Here is a 17,195-nt window from a genome sequence, read left to right on the forward strand (position 1 = left end):
CTATAACAACTTGGAACAATTGGTTTCAAAGGGCGACGACATCATTTCAAACGATATGATCTACCCAAGGAAGGGGGGAGTGTTTGCTGACAGTCATCATTCACTTGCTTCCCTCTCAAACTTTCTCCTTGACCTCTTAATCTCCAATCTTAGGGAATGTATATATAAAGCCTTATACTCACAAAAACAAGATAAAAAAGTAAAAGAGCAAGAGCCATAACACAAAATCATAAAAACAAATTATGCACAAGAACACGATCCTTGTAATATTTGCACTCTAACCATCATCTATTTTCGTGTACAGATATAGCTAGTACGCTAGAGTCATCCACTCCTGCCTTGGGTGAGAGGTACCCTTGTTACTTTTCACAAATATTTCACATGGTCTTTCCAGTGCTTGCATGTGAATGGGATTTGATAGGTACGCTAGCATGTGAGAGGAATTTTGAGGAGTTAGAATGGCTGGTACGTCTCTTGAACACGTCTGATCCATACTTAGTAGAGAGCGTTTCTCCCATTACACAAGCCTACCCTTTTGACCAAGATGACTATAGGCGTCTAGTGACCTTCTTAGTAAACATGGGCACCTATTATGAAGAAGAAAATTTACAGGACTACACAGATGGCACATATGGTCTCATGGATGATGACTTTGTTGATCTCGAGGACGAGGATAGGGGTTTAGCCTTAGGGTTTCCCCCCAACCTCTACAATATCCTATTCCCTTGACTCTCTAGGGGGAGTGCAACTAATTAGGTTAGGGTTCCTTATGTTTTTTGTTGTGTTCAATAAGTGTTGGTACCTTTTCCCACTAATGTGCCTCCTGGAGGTATTCCTTTTGTTTCTTAGTGTGTACAGGAGCGTGTTGCTATTGATAGTATTTGGACCTTCATGAAATCTTTATCTCGACTCACTCTTCAAATCAAGCGCGACCATCGACACAAACAGGTGTTTCTTGTCCATTAGCAGTGCCCCTTATCTTTTTTGCATCTATGATTGTCTACTTTGATTGTGATTGGTAGGATAATATCCAACACATTTGCTTAGTAACAAACATTTAATTCAATGTAATTTTTTGTCATAATCACTTGTCTAGGTTTAAAAATCAACCAGTCCGACTAAGCTAGTTTGACCAAGTTAGGTGTTAGACATCTTCTCTTAATACCATGGGAATGCCTTCCTAATAATCAATGGTTACTTAGGTTCTTAATCCGATTTAGGCAGCATTGTGTGAAATGTACTAGGGATTTCTAGTGGGCTTGACCCTATTGACCTTTAGCTTAAGTATTATAAAGGGAGTTTACTAGTGTGATGAGCCTGGGGAGGTGTATCAGTGTTATATGACCCCTCAAAGTTACAAAATTAAAATGATGAAAATGAACAAACAAAAAATCAAAGTGCCACATTGTAAAATCTTAAGCTGGAAGAGAAATCTCAGCTTGATTGGGTACTTCACTCACATGTATCGCCTATGGTACTAGAGCCCTAGAGGTTCCCAGTATGGGCGCTTTTTCTTGAAAAGCAAGAAACCCAAGGCATACAAAATAAGCACACACATCAAAATTGAATCACTCTGAAAAGAATTTGGGGGGTCAAAGAAAAAGTAATCAGTCAGGCGATGATTTCATGAGAAATTCCTTTTATGGTAGCTTAACTACAAGGTCTTCTAGATATAGCCTCTAGTCAGCCCTCGAACATGCATACTCGGCTCTCGCGATTAAACAACTTAATTGACCACAGAAAATTAAGAAGCTTACCCATGGTATTAATATTCGATCTCTAGTACCTTTCGACCGTCAAATTAGCGACCCCAGACTTGTTTAATTTTTTACCTTTACATCTGTTTATGCATTTGATTACATTGCAATTTAATGTTCATTGCTGACAAATTGTTTGAAATTCTTTTACCAATCAATTTGTCTACCTAAAACTGCATATGCTTTTTAATCACTTATAAGAATGCAATTACTGTGCCAATGTTGCTTGATTTTGCAGTGACTGAAGAAGGCTAAGGACATTCATCTCAAATGCTCTTCCACCTCGACGAACGAGCTTCAACTCAATAGCTTCCGAGGACGGAATCTACATCAGGAAGGGGGGCATGTTAACCCTCACGGCTCACGGACACCCCATCACCTACGACGGACATGTATTATGTATTTGGTAAAGTCAGGTACCGGGCTTGTCGGACCAATAGGAAAAGGGTAAGAGTGATCACCGATGAGAGGCGCACTCTAACTGGGACATTCAAGGGATTAGTTGGCTAAGCATGGGCGCCCAAGTGCGAATGGGGTGAGCTCATATAAAAGCCAACTAAACCTAAAATTCACTTATTCTCTCATTTGTGCAATAGAAGAGTGCTCTTGCTCCATCTCCATCTCCATCTTCTTCTTCTTCACCTCCTTGTGTGTGTGTGTGTGTGTATGTGTGTGTGTGTGTGTGTGTGTGTGTGTGTGTGTGTGTGTGTGTGTGTGTGTGTGAGAGAGAGAGAGAGAGAGAGAGAGAGAGAGAGAGAGAGAGCGATCGAGCATTGCGGCGGCACGACGGCGGTGAAGCGGTTGGGCGCGGCGAAGCGGCGGCTCCTTCTTCTTCGCGGTGAGGAATCCTCCACAGCAGGAGCATAGAGCGGTGAGTGACACACCATTGCCCTGTTTTGAGCTTACTAGCTAAGCTAGTTGTGTGCTTGGAGCCGTCTATAGCTCGCACACAGTGTTAGGCAAGGCCCTTGCTTCGACAGTGCGGCAAGGAGCGCGCGCGCACACACACACACACACACACACACACACAATGTGTGTAGGACATCCATAACAAATTGTTGGACTCCTATCGCTAAATTGTTGATCTCAATGTACTTCATTAATGCAATGCAAATGTGGAAAGCCTTCGTGCAATGTGCCAACACCTCGAGGAATGGCACATCGACTTTGTCTCTTATATTCACACACATCGAGAGAATCTCTCTCTCTCTCTCTCTCTCTCTCTCTCTCACTCACACACACACACACACACACACACACACACACACACACACACACACACACATACACACACGAAAACATGCATCTAGCTTTTGAGCTTTGAGCATTGAGATTAAAGATCATTTACGACCTAAAAGGTCTGTGCAAACCTCCAAAGGGAGATTCATTGAGTAACGCATGGAGAAAAATTATTTATGGGCTTCAAAATGTAAAGGAAAGCCACCCTTCAAATGATTTTCAAAAATAAAATTAGTTAGTGGTCAGCCTTGAAATTGAAGACCGGAGCGAAATGGACTCTCAAAAACTATAAGCTTAAGTATTATAAATTTACATAGAGTACTAAGGTCTTTTTGTCTTTCCACTCCAAGACTCCCTTATATGTCTTTTCATTTTCTACTATCCTAGTACTTATCCTTCACTTTTGCATTTTCAATTAAATGTTTCCTAAAGGTTCTCTTTAAAATGAAGCAGAATGTGACACATGGAGGGCCTCTCCTTCCTTGAAAATTTTAAGAAGCTTCATATATAGTATAGATATAGAAAGAGGCTCTTCTACACTACCTCAATGTCAGGTCTCACATTGAAGGGAATAAGAGCTAAGCTAAATGGTTCGTATCATATAGATTGTGCATAAGGGAATAGGCTCAACCAGGTGTATGAACACGGTCTGATCTCGGAAAGAGGAACATTAATATACTTCTATATACTATCTGTACTATAATAAAAGGGGGAGGGATTCCCCACCACCCCCTCCGACACATGGTAGGTGCTCCTTCCTCCGGCCAGTGCTCCTTCCTCCCGTGACACAACATGCGACTAAACGAGGGGGAGGAGAGAGAGAGAGAGGTGGCGGCATCTCAAGCCATGCATCAACAAATCTACTTTTCGATAGTTATTACAACTTATACGTGAGTGAAGGACTTCCTTCTCAGAGGAACGATAAGAGCATGCGACGGTGAGTATTGACTGATGGTAGTGATTGTGCACGAGAGAGAGAGAGAGAGAGAGAGAGAGAGAGAGAGAGAGAGAGAGAGAGAGAGAGAGAGAGAGAGAGAGAGAGAGTGCCTTTGCAGGTACGTCGAGAGGAGAGAGGGAGAGAGGGGGTTGCATGGGAGCGTGCTCTATGTCGCAGTGTGCGGCAGTAGTGGAGTACCTGACCACACAATCCAAGTATGTGTTGTCTGTGTGTATGCATTGTGTGGCGTGCCTTTTGTCGTATTGCACGACAGTCATAAGGTACCTTACCACACAATGGGAGTGTGTGCGTAAGCTACTCTACAGAACAATGCTTACCACGGGGGCATCACCTCGGTGACGTGGAAAGATGGTGTCCTTGTGGTAAGTATTGGCTTATTGTCTGGGTACTACGTCGATAACGCGACAAATCTAGTATTTTTATGGTAAGTCAACTTCCCTTTCCATTCCCAAAAAACATATGGGCATCAGTCGGTAGCGCGGCTAATGATGTTCGTATATAGGCCATTATTTCTCCTTAAGTTCGGGCGGCACTCAGTCTTGATAACGTGGCTAATAGAATGTCGTTCGTTAGAAGCATCTGTTTTTGCATAAATGTGGCGTTCAGGTCGTTAACTTGACCATACGAACGTCATATAATTTGTATGTGCATGTGCAGTTAAGTTTTTAAGTATTAAGTATATGACATACTTAGTCAGTAACGCGGCTGTGAAGAGTATTTCATGTACAAATATTTGAATTGTTTGATTTTTTTGTTTTTAAGTGCCCATATGAATCATCGCTATTTTAAATGCTACATTTACATAAGTTATATGCAAAAAAGTATTTTCACACAATTTGCATGTTAAATATTCATTTTTATCTTTTTAAAGGACTTCAAGCATTATCGCTATTTTTAATGCTTCATTTAAATAAATTCTCTGTAAAAAAGAATTTGCACATAATTTGCATATTAAATATTCTTTTGTATCTTTTTAAAGAGTGTCAATTATCATCACTATTTTGAATGCTACATTTCCATAAATTCTATGTTAAAAAATGTGTGAACACAATTTGCATGTTAAATATTTATTTCTATCATTTTAAAGAGCAAGACATTATTTGCATTTTCTAGCCCAATTTGTAAACTTCCAATGTTTTAACGTTACTAAAGTCTTTAGGTCGGTGTGTGCTTTGTTTGAATTAGTGTGTGCGCATGGAGAAAAATATAAGTTAAAAATTCAATATATGTTGAAATGTGCCAGATTGTTAACATGTATTGTTTGATCTGGATTTTAAGTGAAGATTGTTTTCAATTTTTATCAATATTTCCTTGCACATTTCTTAAAGGCTTCAAGTTGTGGTTAAGGGTTTGCCTGAAATAGTATGAGAGTGTTAGGGCCATTTGCAACCATGAATTTGTATTTGATATGTTATTTTTTATTGTCCAATGAAAATATGATGCCAGATTAAAAAGAAAGTATTATGCATGCCATTCGTAAAGAATGTATTTTGGCAATCTCATCATGTGCAGATGGTCGCGTACAATATATTAGTGAAAGCGATGTCTTCATCAAAGACCTCACTAGCGCTATATGAGAGAACACAGAGTGCAGGTTGCGAGGTGAAGGCCAATATGAGTTGCTGATTCCAGCAGGGATTCGAGAATTTGACCCCCATCACAAGGTTATGACAGTGTTGGGCAATATAAAAGTATGTTGCAGAGACTTAAAGGAAGATATCCCTCCTACCTGCGACATGTCAAAATTAGAGCTCTGGGATTTGTGGGAGGAACATAAGGTAAAGATGAAGCGTGTGAAAGCGCATGACTAAGCAGCCTTACTCAAGAGATTGAAGATGGCCCAAGATGCACATGCAGCTTTGGGAGGTCGATCTGATGCCAGCGGCACTGGCACAATCATGCACACACTTTGAATACCAAGTGCACTCATCTTGTTGGCATCCCTCACGAAGCCTTGATAGCAGGTATGAGATTTGGAGCAGGCTCCTTTGGTGTGTGCGCATTACACCATCAAAGGCATCTCTTTCTTTCCAAACCACATTACATATGTGGGAAAATGCTACAAGGGAGGGAGTGAGGCAAAATTTGACAGCTTTCAAACAGAGCAAGGAATGCAAACGCTTCACCACTCCATTGTAAGGTGCATTGGATTTATCATTGAAGCTCCTTGGATCACAATATTTCCATACTACAATGCGGGTACCGTGAGCGACATGATGTGCCGCTTACCATTCGATCACAGATTGTTCAGACGACACATGCACAGGCTACAACACGGCTGGAGGTCATTGCCTACAACAAATCTTCCTATACAAGAGATAGACACGATGCAGATCAAAGCAGTGATCGACCAGATGCCAGCCATTTGTCACGCCTTAATCGATGGCGTTGCAGCTGCCCACTCGGTCGAGATAATACACAATGACTTGCACCGTTCAACATAATGTTGGACTTTACTTGCACAAATAGACCCTGCATCGGCATCATTGATTGGGAGATGATGCTTAGAACGCCAGCTAAGCATGCAGCAATTAATTATCTGCATCCAAGCGCATAGTCAGACTCTACAGTTTTGGAGGCACAAAGAGAAGGGGATGCAGAGATGGCTAAGCGACTGTGGATTGCTCCAGAAGTATACGATCCACGGTGCACAGATGCATACACAAAAGCGAGCGACATTTATGCAGTGGGCTATCTATTTGACATGCTGACAGATTTTTGGAGTGCAGCCAGGAAATTTTATTTTCTAGAAGACGTTTTTCACCACCCGTACGAAGATGTTATGAGGGCTATTCGAATTAAAGTAGATTGTTGGATGAAGTTAAAAGAGCGGGAACAAATAAGAAATGCATTTGACGTGTTGATGTTTTTCAAAGAACATTTAAAGACAGACCCTCACCCTATCAACGTCCCCTTGTTGAACTTGCACTATCATTGTATCCGATCTAAACTTTTTTATGGTATACATCTGGCTTGTCCAAGGTATTCTATTTTAATTGAACTGTATTATCTGGTTTGAAGTGGTTCACCTCCTTGAGTTAATTATCTTTAGTCATTTCAAATTTGTCATGTTGAGTGTCGGTATTTCAAATTTGCCTTGTGGTTCAATTACATCCGGCAATTGTGATCTTGTTTAGTTGCATTAGTTGTGGTTTGATTTAGTGGATTATGACGTCTTATGTGGTGGACGAGAAGTTGCTATCTTGTGCATCTATGAGACTGTTGAATCGTGAGAATATGTATTTGCCAATGATATTGAATATTTTTTATTTGTCGATTTCAGCTCAGAGAGAAAATGGCACAAGATATTGGCACCCAATCAGAGCTTGAGGATCAACAACAAGCGGCTGTTAATGCATTTCAGCGCATGAAGTCTCTAGCACATGGTATGTTGGCACAACAAGCGACGCACATTGCTTGACGACTTTCAAAATGGGAAAATCCAAACCACATGCAATGGAAAGAGATCAATAAAGAAGTGACGAAGGACATGATCAAAACAATATGGTCATGTGAGGATGCAGAGATCAAGAAAGGAAGGTGGAAGGTTTTGAAGTGCAACCATGATGAGATCAAAGAAAACGCTAAGAGGATCTACTTGGAAGTTTATGGCAATCCCATGCACAATGCAGATTGTGCATTATATTTTGCAAAAATGTTTTATGTTCGCTTTGTGCAACAGCGACCAGTAGACTTTTCATCAAAGGAAACAACTGTTGCCACTCATGATATCAGGGAGAGTCGTGTCACTTTCACCCGAGATGAGCTAGCATTGATAGTGGAAGGCACCGACAGTTAAAGAGAGAGAAGGATATTTACACAACATAGTTGGCAGAGAAGGGATGCAAAAATAACACGACTTTCTATAGCCACCCAGACACCCCAACCCTCATAGGTTTGGATGGAGAAAAGCATTCACCGCTTAAACCAGGACGTTCAAAATCTGACACAACGAGTGAATCCAACACCTGTACAAGGGACACACATTATCCACCTTGTCCTGTATCCAGATTTGGTCCCCTCGTCTACTTCAGATGCATCCTCATCTTCCCAATGTCCAGTTTGCTACAAGAATTTTGATGGATGGAGTGGATATTATACATTGACATGTGGTCATTATTGTCACTTCGTCTGTCTTATTCGTTTAATGCAAAATAGTAGCCGATGTGCAATCTGTCCACAAGATATTCCACAAGGAATATATATCATGTTTGGCATGGAAAATGAGTATAAATTCAAGAAAGCTTGCCAAGATACCCCTAGCACAATTAAAAATATGTTTGGTGAACAAGATGCTGCTTCGCAGAGCAACACAATTGAGATCGCAAAACTATGTATAATCGTGAATATGAAGCATTGTATATGATCAAACCACATTTGAATACAAGGTCTTTTACGATGGTTTTTGACACGATCTTCATTCTACTCTCAAGCTATATTGAATCTATGAAGTTGTTAGCTGGTGACGAGCGCAAAGCGTGACACGGATCCCGACGGCCTCTAAAATGCTGGGAGCTGATGCACGCCGCAAGCCGGTCATAGTGAAGCAAACAGGGGACACCCACCTAGGTTTGAGCGGCTAGGACGCAGACAACGGTGATTTGAAATATCACGGACTCTACACACAAAAAGAGAGAGAGAGAGAGAGAGAGAGAGAGAGAGAGAGAGAGAGAGAGAGAGAGAGAGAGAGAGAGAGAGAATCGACAGGTGATGAAAACTCTCGGGGGTGTGAGGGAGAATTATTCTCTTGCCATATTTATAGCAAGCTTATTTCCGGTGAGGTGGCACATCATGGTGATAGAGAGATAGAGGGAGAGATAGTGAACCTACTTGGTGTGTTCTCTAGAGATGACTCATTGACATGAAAACTTGCTAACATGAGTGTGTGTGCATCGACCGTTGGAGTCGAGATGTGGACATAGCTTCCTTTACATAGTACAATTCCCAAAGCAAATTAATATGCTAAGTCTCCTCTCTTGTGATGCAAATGTTTCCAATCCTCCCACCAAAATACTACCAAGTGCTGACCTCTGATGAACTTGCCTCCCCTCGATAGTGACCTCTCATTGCCTTTTTATAGGTGTTGGCTGCTTTAGATTAGAGTAATTTGGCTTGATTAGGGTAATCTAATCAGGGGAGACAAAGCAAGGCGGTGGGCCCTGGGTGGTTGACCCTTGCTTTGTCTTGGGAGTTATTATAAGGAAAACCTCTAGGTGGGCCGTGGTGACCATCACCTAGAGAGATGAAATTTACAAGTTTGGGATTTTTTACAAGGTTTGGTTGGAAACTGGGAAAAAATGATAATAACCTACGATTTTACTGAAGAGGGCATCGTGGACGTGATGCCGGTGAATGGCAGTCTTACTGGTGCGTCGGTGTAGCGCGTTCGTCACTTCCGGGGTCGGCCAGGGCATGCCTTCGGCAACTTTGCTTGTTTTGGTGTTGGTGTCGCGAGATTTAGGTCGTCTTCCTTTTTGTCAATGGCGTCGATGTCATTGAGTCCTTCGGTATTTTTTTTGTATTTTACTAGTGCATGCGTATATGCGTGCGTGTGTATGTAGAATGGGTGCGTGAGCATGAGTGTGTATATATATGTATGTTGGCCAATGTGCATGGGGGGGGGGGATATATTATGTATATATATACATATAATTTTCTTATAAAAAATTTCGGTGGTTTATTGCTGCATCTTGAACACGACGCAGAGCGTGAGTGAGAGAGGGAGAGTATGTTGAGGGGTGTGTGTGTGTGTGTGTGTGTGTGTGCAATTGGGGGGGTGAAGTGTGTGTGTGTGTGCGTGTGTGTGTGTATTAACATGCACCCGCACTGGCTCCTCATGGCGAGCACGAAAGAGAAGGGGGTGAGAGGAAGTGGGCCAGCATGCGCCGGGGGGGGGGGGGGGGGGGGGGGGGGAAGGGTGGTGTGTGTGTGTGGGGTGTGGGTGAGATGGGGTGTGTGCGGTTCTACTGTGCCCGCAGGGGCTGGCTCGACACTTGCAAGAGAGTGCGCACGAGGCGGGATGAGGGAGCCCCATTCGACAGAGAGCGAGACGAGAGGGGGGGGGGATATAGTGAACGGAGGGGGAAGGGCACTATGGTTGTAGAGAGAGAGAGAGAGAGAGAGAGAGAGAGAGAGAGAGAGAGAGAGAGAGAGAGAGAGAGAGAGAGAGAGAGAGAGAGAGAGAGAGAGTATCTTTATGACGAGTTCCCATCGTGGAAGAGAGTGAGAGAGAGTGTGTGAGTGAGGGGGGGGGGGGGGGGATAGGATAGGGAAAGAGTGGCTACGTGGAGGGGAGTGAATTGAAAGAGAGAGAGAGAGAGAGAGAGAGAGAGAGAGAGAGAGAGAGAGAGAGAGAGAGAGAGAGAGAGAGAGAGAGAGAGAGAGAGAGAGAGAGAGAGAGAGAGAGAGGGAGAGATTCTCTCCTTTTGTCTACAGGACCGCTCTCCCGAGAGAGAGAGAGAGAGAGAGAGAGAGAGAGAGAGAGAGAGAGAGAGAGAGAGAGATTCTCTCCTTTTGTCTACAGGACCGCTCTCCCGAGAGAGAGAGAGAGAGAGAGAGAGAGAGAGAGAGAGAGAGAGAGAGAGAGAGAGAGAGAGAGAGAGAGAGAGAGAGAGAGAGAGAGAGAGAGAGAGAGAGCTAATGGGAGGGGAAGATAGGGGGGGGGGGGGGGTTATAGGCCGATGGTCCGCCACAGTTGAGAAGAAAACAGGGGGGGGTATAGGGAGGAGAGTGAGGATGAAGGGGGTGTGAACGAGAGGGGGGATGGAGGGGGGGGGGGGGTTATAGGCCGGTGGTCCGCCACAGTTGGGAAGAAAACAGGGGGGGGTATAGGGAGGAGAGTGAGGATGAAGGGGGTGTGAACGAGAGGGGGGATGGAGGGGGGGGGGGGGTATAGTATGGCGGCCCGCTAGGGTTGGGATGTGGACGAGGAGAGAGAGAGAGAGAGAGAGAGAGAGAGAGAGAGAGAGAGAGAGAGAGAGAGAGAGAGAGAGAGAGAGAGAGAGAGAGAGAGAGAATATACAAAATGCGTGGTGGCCCGCTAGAGGGGTGTGACAATGGTATCCCGTCTTATGCGCCCACTGGGCCAGGTGATGCAGCAAGTGAGATAGAGAGAGAATTGGCGGAGCCGAGCAGTAGGAGAGAGAGAGGCTCTATCTTCTGGCAGTAATGGAGAGGTGTGGCCAAATTGGTGGTGCCCCGCTAGTGGTTAAGCCTAAAGGGTGGTGAATGGTAAAGAACTTTCTCTTTTTTTTGTCTTTTTTTCCTTTGGTAATATGCTCTCCCCTTCTTGGGGTATGGTTCTCACGGTCGCAGTTTCAAAAATCGGCCCCGTCAATCACTGGTTCTAAGTCTGAGTGTTGTGGTTCTCCTTGTAATTCAACCTCCACATATATTATCAAATTCTCTTCTATTTCGTCTATAGTGCATTGAGATACACCAACATTGAACTCTTCTTTGTCTGTATTTTGACAATCATACAACCAGGTTGGCATTTCCTCTGTGTAGCCAGCACTTTCAATGTGATTCAATATCTTTCCGTTGTCAAACATAAACATTAATTTTTCCACTCTGTCCGCTAATAGTCTGTTGTGAATAGTGCTATGAACATACTTATACATACTCCAATTTCTCTCTGAACTTGAGTTTGCTACACATTGTGCCAGTAATTTCATTGCAAGGGGACGTAAGGTAGAGTAATGCTCTCCACCACTTCCATGCAAGTTGCTCTTTTGCCATTACCTGTATAAAATCGTTCGCAAAAGGACCTTCTTTTAATGTAAATGCACCCATTTCTTTGATGTAATCAATGTGGTCCTGAACGTTGGAGTAGAACGTGTTGACCACCTGATAGAAATCACTAACCACCTCTGTATTGGACATCAGATTTAAATTCCAATACTTTGGATCGAGCATGTAAGCAACACTATGGAGTGAACTATGAGCGCTCTTTCACCTTGCATGAAAATACTTGGCCAAATTTTTTCCTGTTTGCCAGAGAATGGTAGTCGCCACTCCTTCTCTACTACAAACTTTTTCAGCTCTTCGAGATTTTCAAGACTTTGTTGGACTGACCACCATGTCATCCACACTTTGCTCAAGTTTGGTGCCCTTTGATCAAGGTTGTGGATCGCGAACATAACGGGCATCATTACATGGTATGCATTGATTACACTCCTCCACCAAGAAGCCTTGTCTACGTCGCCACATAGACATGTAATTTTATCTTTCACTTTTTCTTTCTGCTCAAGCTGCCATTCATTAAAGGCCGTGCAATTGAATGTGTCAATCACTGCGCATTTATTGCGGAGAAGTGATTCCAAGGTATAAAAGTGCATGCAAAACCGAGTTTCAGCAAGAAGTTTCAACATCACTGACATGCGCATTCTATACAAATCGAGCACTCTTTGTCGTTTCAAGATGTCGTTTCACAACCAGATGCGCTGTGTCAATTATTCTGGCGAACCATGTGGTTTCTTTGCTAGTGTACCAATCCTTCAGCACCAAGTTTAAGCTGTGCGTATTACAACCATTGGCAAAAATGTGTATAAAACATTTCTTTATTAATTTATTGGCATTTTTACAATTCTTTGTGTTATCCATGACTACTTGAACGACATGTTTAGCACCAATTTCTTTATTTACATTAATCAAGACCTCAAAAATATATTTGCCACTTTTAATTGCACCAAAACTATCAATCGCCTTTATAAATGTTTCTCTCCTTGGACAAACTAGCATTACATTGATCAGTGGTCTTCTTTGAACAATTGACTAGCCATCACTCACAATTGTACATCCTGAAAGCGAAATATTGCCAAGCATTATTTTGCCAACATGCTGTTTGTGACTTTGATGTAACGTTTGTCCAAGAAAACATTTTGTATCGTGTGATAAGAAGGCGCTGAAAATCCTAGGCCAAAATCATCGATTTTCTTCCAAGCAGCCTTCCAATGATTGTTGTCTACCATGACCAAAGCACTTCCAGTAAAGAATATTGCTTTGGCGAGTGCAGTTTGTGCTTCTTCTAGAGACTGCATTCGAAAGCTTTGATGTAGTGATTTTGGACGCATTGACCAAGTCCACCTTCATTGTGATGCTTAAAAGGAACACTACCTGGAATTTCCTCCCCCTGCGCAGGTTGTCCTCCAAGGTTAGTTGGTGTCACTACAAGATCTATAGAGTCAATATTTGACTCTGAGAAATCTTGACTTGCAGCACAGAGCTATATATCTATTGTCTCTTGCCACCCTTTTTGGCAATCTCTTCTCTCAAACGCTTTGCAATTGCAGGTGCCTGAGGATGTTCACATTTTACATTTCACAATTGCAGGTGCCTGAGGATGTTCACATTTCTTACAACTCTTTTTAACGCTACCCAGAAAATGGTCTCTAATACGTGGTGCACCGCCTAATTTTGTTGTGTGATAAAATTTACATTGCCAGTCCATATATCGGCCGCATATGTTGTGAGCATAATCCCACTCTTTGCCAGGAGCTTTTTTATTCTTTGGCTTCTTCGTACCACTTGTGCCCACATTTTGCTCCATTGCTTTTATATTAAAGCTGAAGACAAAAGAACCAGATGTTTAGTTTTTGAAACATTTTTCTTATTTTAAATATATAATAAAAAACCATTCAATATGAAAGTAACCATGATGCACAATATGAGATTTTCAATGCATGTTAGTCAGTCCACATATCGATCACCTATATTGTGAGCAAACATACACATTGCAATACAGTCTATGCACGGAATAATAACTACAACAATGCTATGAATTTCTCAATGCAATTATTATTATAATGATTATCTACATGTCCACTTTGATTTTCAAACAATAAGACACATCTAATTTCAAATGCTACAAAGAATAGTCAACTTATACACTGAACGATGTCAGTTGTTTGCAAAAACAAATGAAAGCAATAAAATATATGATTGGTCATTCATGCACTAATAATCTATCATAATACATAATGCACTTTCTATATAAACCAATGCATGAACTAACGCAAATAAATCTTCAATATAATCACTCAATAGAGGACTACTAGTACCCAATGAAGGATTGTAACCCCCCCATGCAACCAATTCAATATATAAAAGATTTAACCCAATTAAGGATTATAGCTCTTATATCGTGGAGTGACAATGTATATCAACTCAAATATATGATGGTGAAAATTGCAACACTTCAAGGATCTTTATATGCCCAGTACACTACTATAGGATATCCGATCCTTGACTATCGACTCGTCATTTACATATGCTCATCTTCTAAAACCAATTACATTCCTTATTTGGACCAATGGCTTCTTTGCAATGAGCATGACTCTCCAAGTTTTCAATTCTTTTGGTTTTGTACCTTTTATGTCGGTAAAAGAATTAAAAAATTTAGAAGTGGTTACCGAATTAAGAATCACGTTCGGCCCAAAAAAAGGACCCGTGACTCTGTAATCTTAGGTCAATTCACAAGGAGATGACTATACCCGACACTCGGATACACTCCCCAAGGATTTGCCTAGCTAAAGAACAGCGGTTAGCACACTGTTTACTATATATAATTACTCCCGCCGGGCTTTTTCATTTTCCCAGCGAGCATGCCGGGAAAATACATATACCCGACGGACCCGCCGAGAAAATGAAAAAGCTCGATGGGTCCTGCAAGGAAAATGAAAAAACCCGAAGGGCTAACCGGCTCTATGGGTTTTTGCAGGTCATAATTAAAGTCACGTTAACAATTAACGTGATTACGGGATTTTTTTGTGTAAATACTAGAGTTATTAACGTAATCACATGATCGTGATTACGTTAATGAAATCCCTGGGGCCCTCTTGCCTCTGAGACCAATGCTTGCTAGTTTAAAGTGCACTTGCAGAACCCATTGCAACCCTAGAAAACCAAAAGAATCTTGAGAAAAACTATCTTATAGTATGCTATATAGGACATAGAAAAGGTTACAAAATGGATGGGCCCTTTGAATATAGAAGGCCATATTTTCTATCATCACTCTGAACATAGCTAGGGGTAAGTGGCAGAGCAACCAAAGGTGTTGGTCGGCCTTATCAATTCACACTAGGAAAGTTCCAAACAAATACATGGCATGCTAAATCATGCCCAAGGCCTGTATTGGTTGACTCATGTCCAATCCCAATGCTGGCATGGCTAGGTTTAGACGAGGACATTGGCAATTTCCCCATTCCATTCCTTCGTTGTCCCTTTTCATAATATGTCATAGATGGTGGGCAAAGCTATGGATAAAAAGAGATGTCACAAGCATGATAAATAAGTCAACAAAATGATTGGCTATAGTAAAAACATACAAAATTTCTACGTGCGAACTATTTCACAAAAAAGGGTAAGGGAAGGAGATCTTTGCTAAGAGAAATTATATTAATAAGGCCTGTTGGAATTAGGGTTGCAGAGAAACGCACACAGCTTGGAGAAGATGAAGGAAGCTCAAGGCACACAATAGAGAGTGTGTTACTTAGTATGCAATTGAAAGATAGATAGCCCTAGAGTGATGGGCGTATATATAATGCATGGGGGAAAAAACCTCCTAAAAGGGGGAAAAATGCCCCGACAGTCCTAGTGTGTTCACACACATCACTACCACATGTATATGGTAACAAATCCCCCCTAGAGTGATGCGGTGAACGAGAGCTGGCACATGAGTAAAGGGAACGGCCATGCCCTAAGGACATGATCAATCCACAAAGGGGAGTAAGCCCAAAGCTTTGCGAAAAGCTTCAAGCTTCTCACGAGACAATGCCTTTGTGAAAAGATCTGCAAGGTTGTCCTGTGTTGGCACATAAGCCAAGCTGATCTCTCCTGCTGAGATCCCCTCCCTGAGATAGTGGTAATGCACCTCAATGTGCTTTGTGCGAGCAAGAAAAATTGGGTTCCTCGCAACTGCCAATGCACTCTGACTGTTAGTGTAGATAGTGTTGGCAGTGTCCTGTCCAACACCCAAATCAGCCATAAGGCATCTGAGCCATACACACCCAACCGTAGCTGTGAAGACTGCCCTGTACTCAGACTCACAACTTGAAGTGGCCACAGTAGGTTGCTTCTTGCTCAACCATGATATACATGAATTGCCAAGCATGAAACAAAAACCACTTGTGGACACTCGCGTGTCAAAACAACCAGCCCAATCTGAGTCCGAAAAAGCATGTAAGTCTGGCGGCAATGATCCCCCTTGGGACAAAATAAGCCAAGATGTAAAGTGCCACTAAGGTAGCGGAAAATCCTCTTGATAGCCTGCCAATGCTTAGACCCTGGGCTATGCATAAATATCATGACCTGTGAGACTGCAAACTGAATATCTGGCCTCGTGTTGCATACATAAATGAGGCAGCCTTGGTAAAGAGTGACATCAGTAGGATTGCCAGCATCATGTAGACTCAACTTCAAACCTGTTTCCATGGGAGTGGCAATAGGTTTGCAATCCTCAAGTCCAAACTTACATAGCAATGTCTCTATGTAACTTTTCTGACACAAGGCAATACCACCATCACACTGCTTAAACTGTATACCCAAGTAATGATGCAACAGCCCCAAATCTTTCATTTTGAAAGTGGAATTCAAATTAGCCTTAAATTCAACAATATGTTTCTCAGTTGGTCCAGTGATCAACAAATCATCGACATAAAGAACCACAATGAGAAGTACATCACCCTCACGCTTTACATACAATGTGCTTTCTGTTGGACTGTTAGGAAAGCCTTGTTTAACCAAATGAGTGTTAGCTTTCTCGTACCAAGCACGAGGAGATTGCTTCAACCCATACAAAGCCTTCTTACATCTGCACACTTTGTCCTCTTGTCCTTTTATCACAAAACCGCGAGGTTGCGTTACATAAACTTCCTCAAATATGTCACCATTCAAGAAAGTAGTAACAATGTCTGATTAATGTACATCGCTGTTGAAGATGATGAAACAGGAAACAGAAGGAAGACAGCAACTCAGAGTAGGAAGAAGATGGAGAAGGAGAAGACACAGAGCTTGTGTACGAGATCTTTGTAGTCTCTCTCTCTGTATTGGAATAATAGAGTATGTTCAAACTCAGAGCTACAAAGCTTATATGAAACCCTAAGAGATAAGGTGGCCTTTCACACCGGATGTCCAGGGGGAAAAACCCAGTGGGAGAAAAGTGCCGCTGGTGAAGCGCGTATACACACTAACACTACTACATGTCTACAAATCCCCCCTGTAGTGATAGTGTGAATCCATACAAG

Source organism: Adiantum capillus-veneris, chromosome 8 (genome assembly GCF_014529385.1).
Source record: "Adiantum capillus-veneris isolate H3 chromosome 8, ASM1452938v2, whole genome shotgun sequence".
Lineage (NCBI taxonomy): Eukaryota > Viridiplantae > Streptophyta > Polypodiopsida > Polypodiales > Pteridaceae > Adiantum > Adiantum capillus-veneris.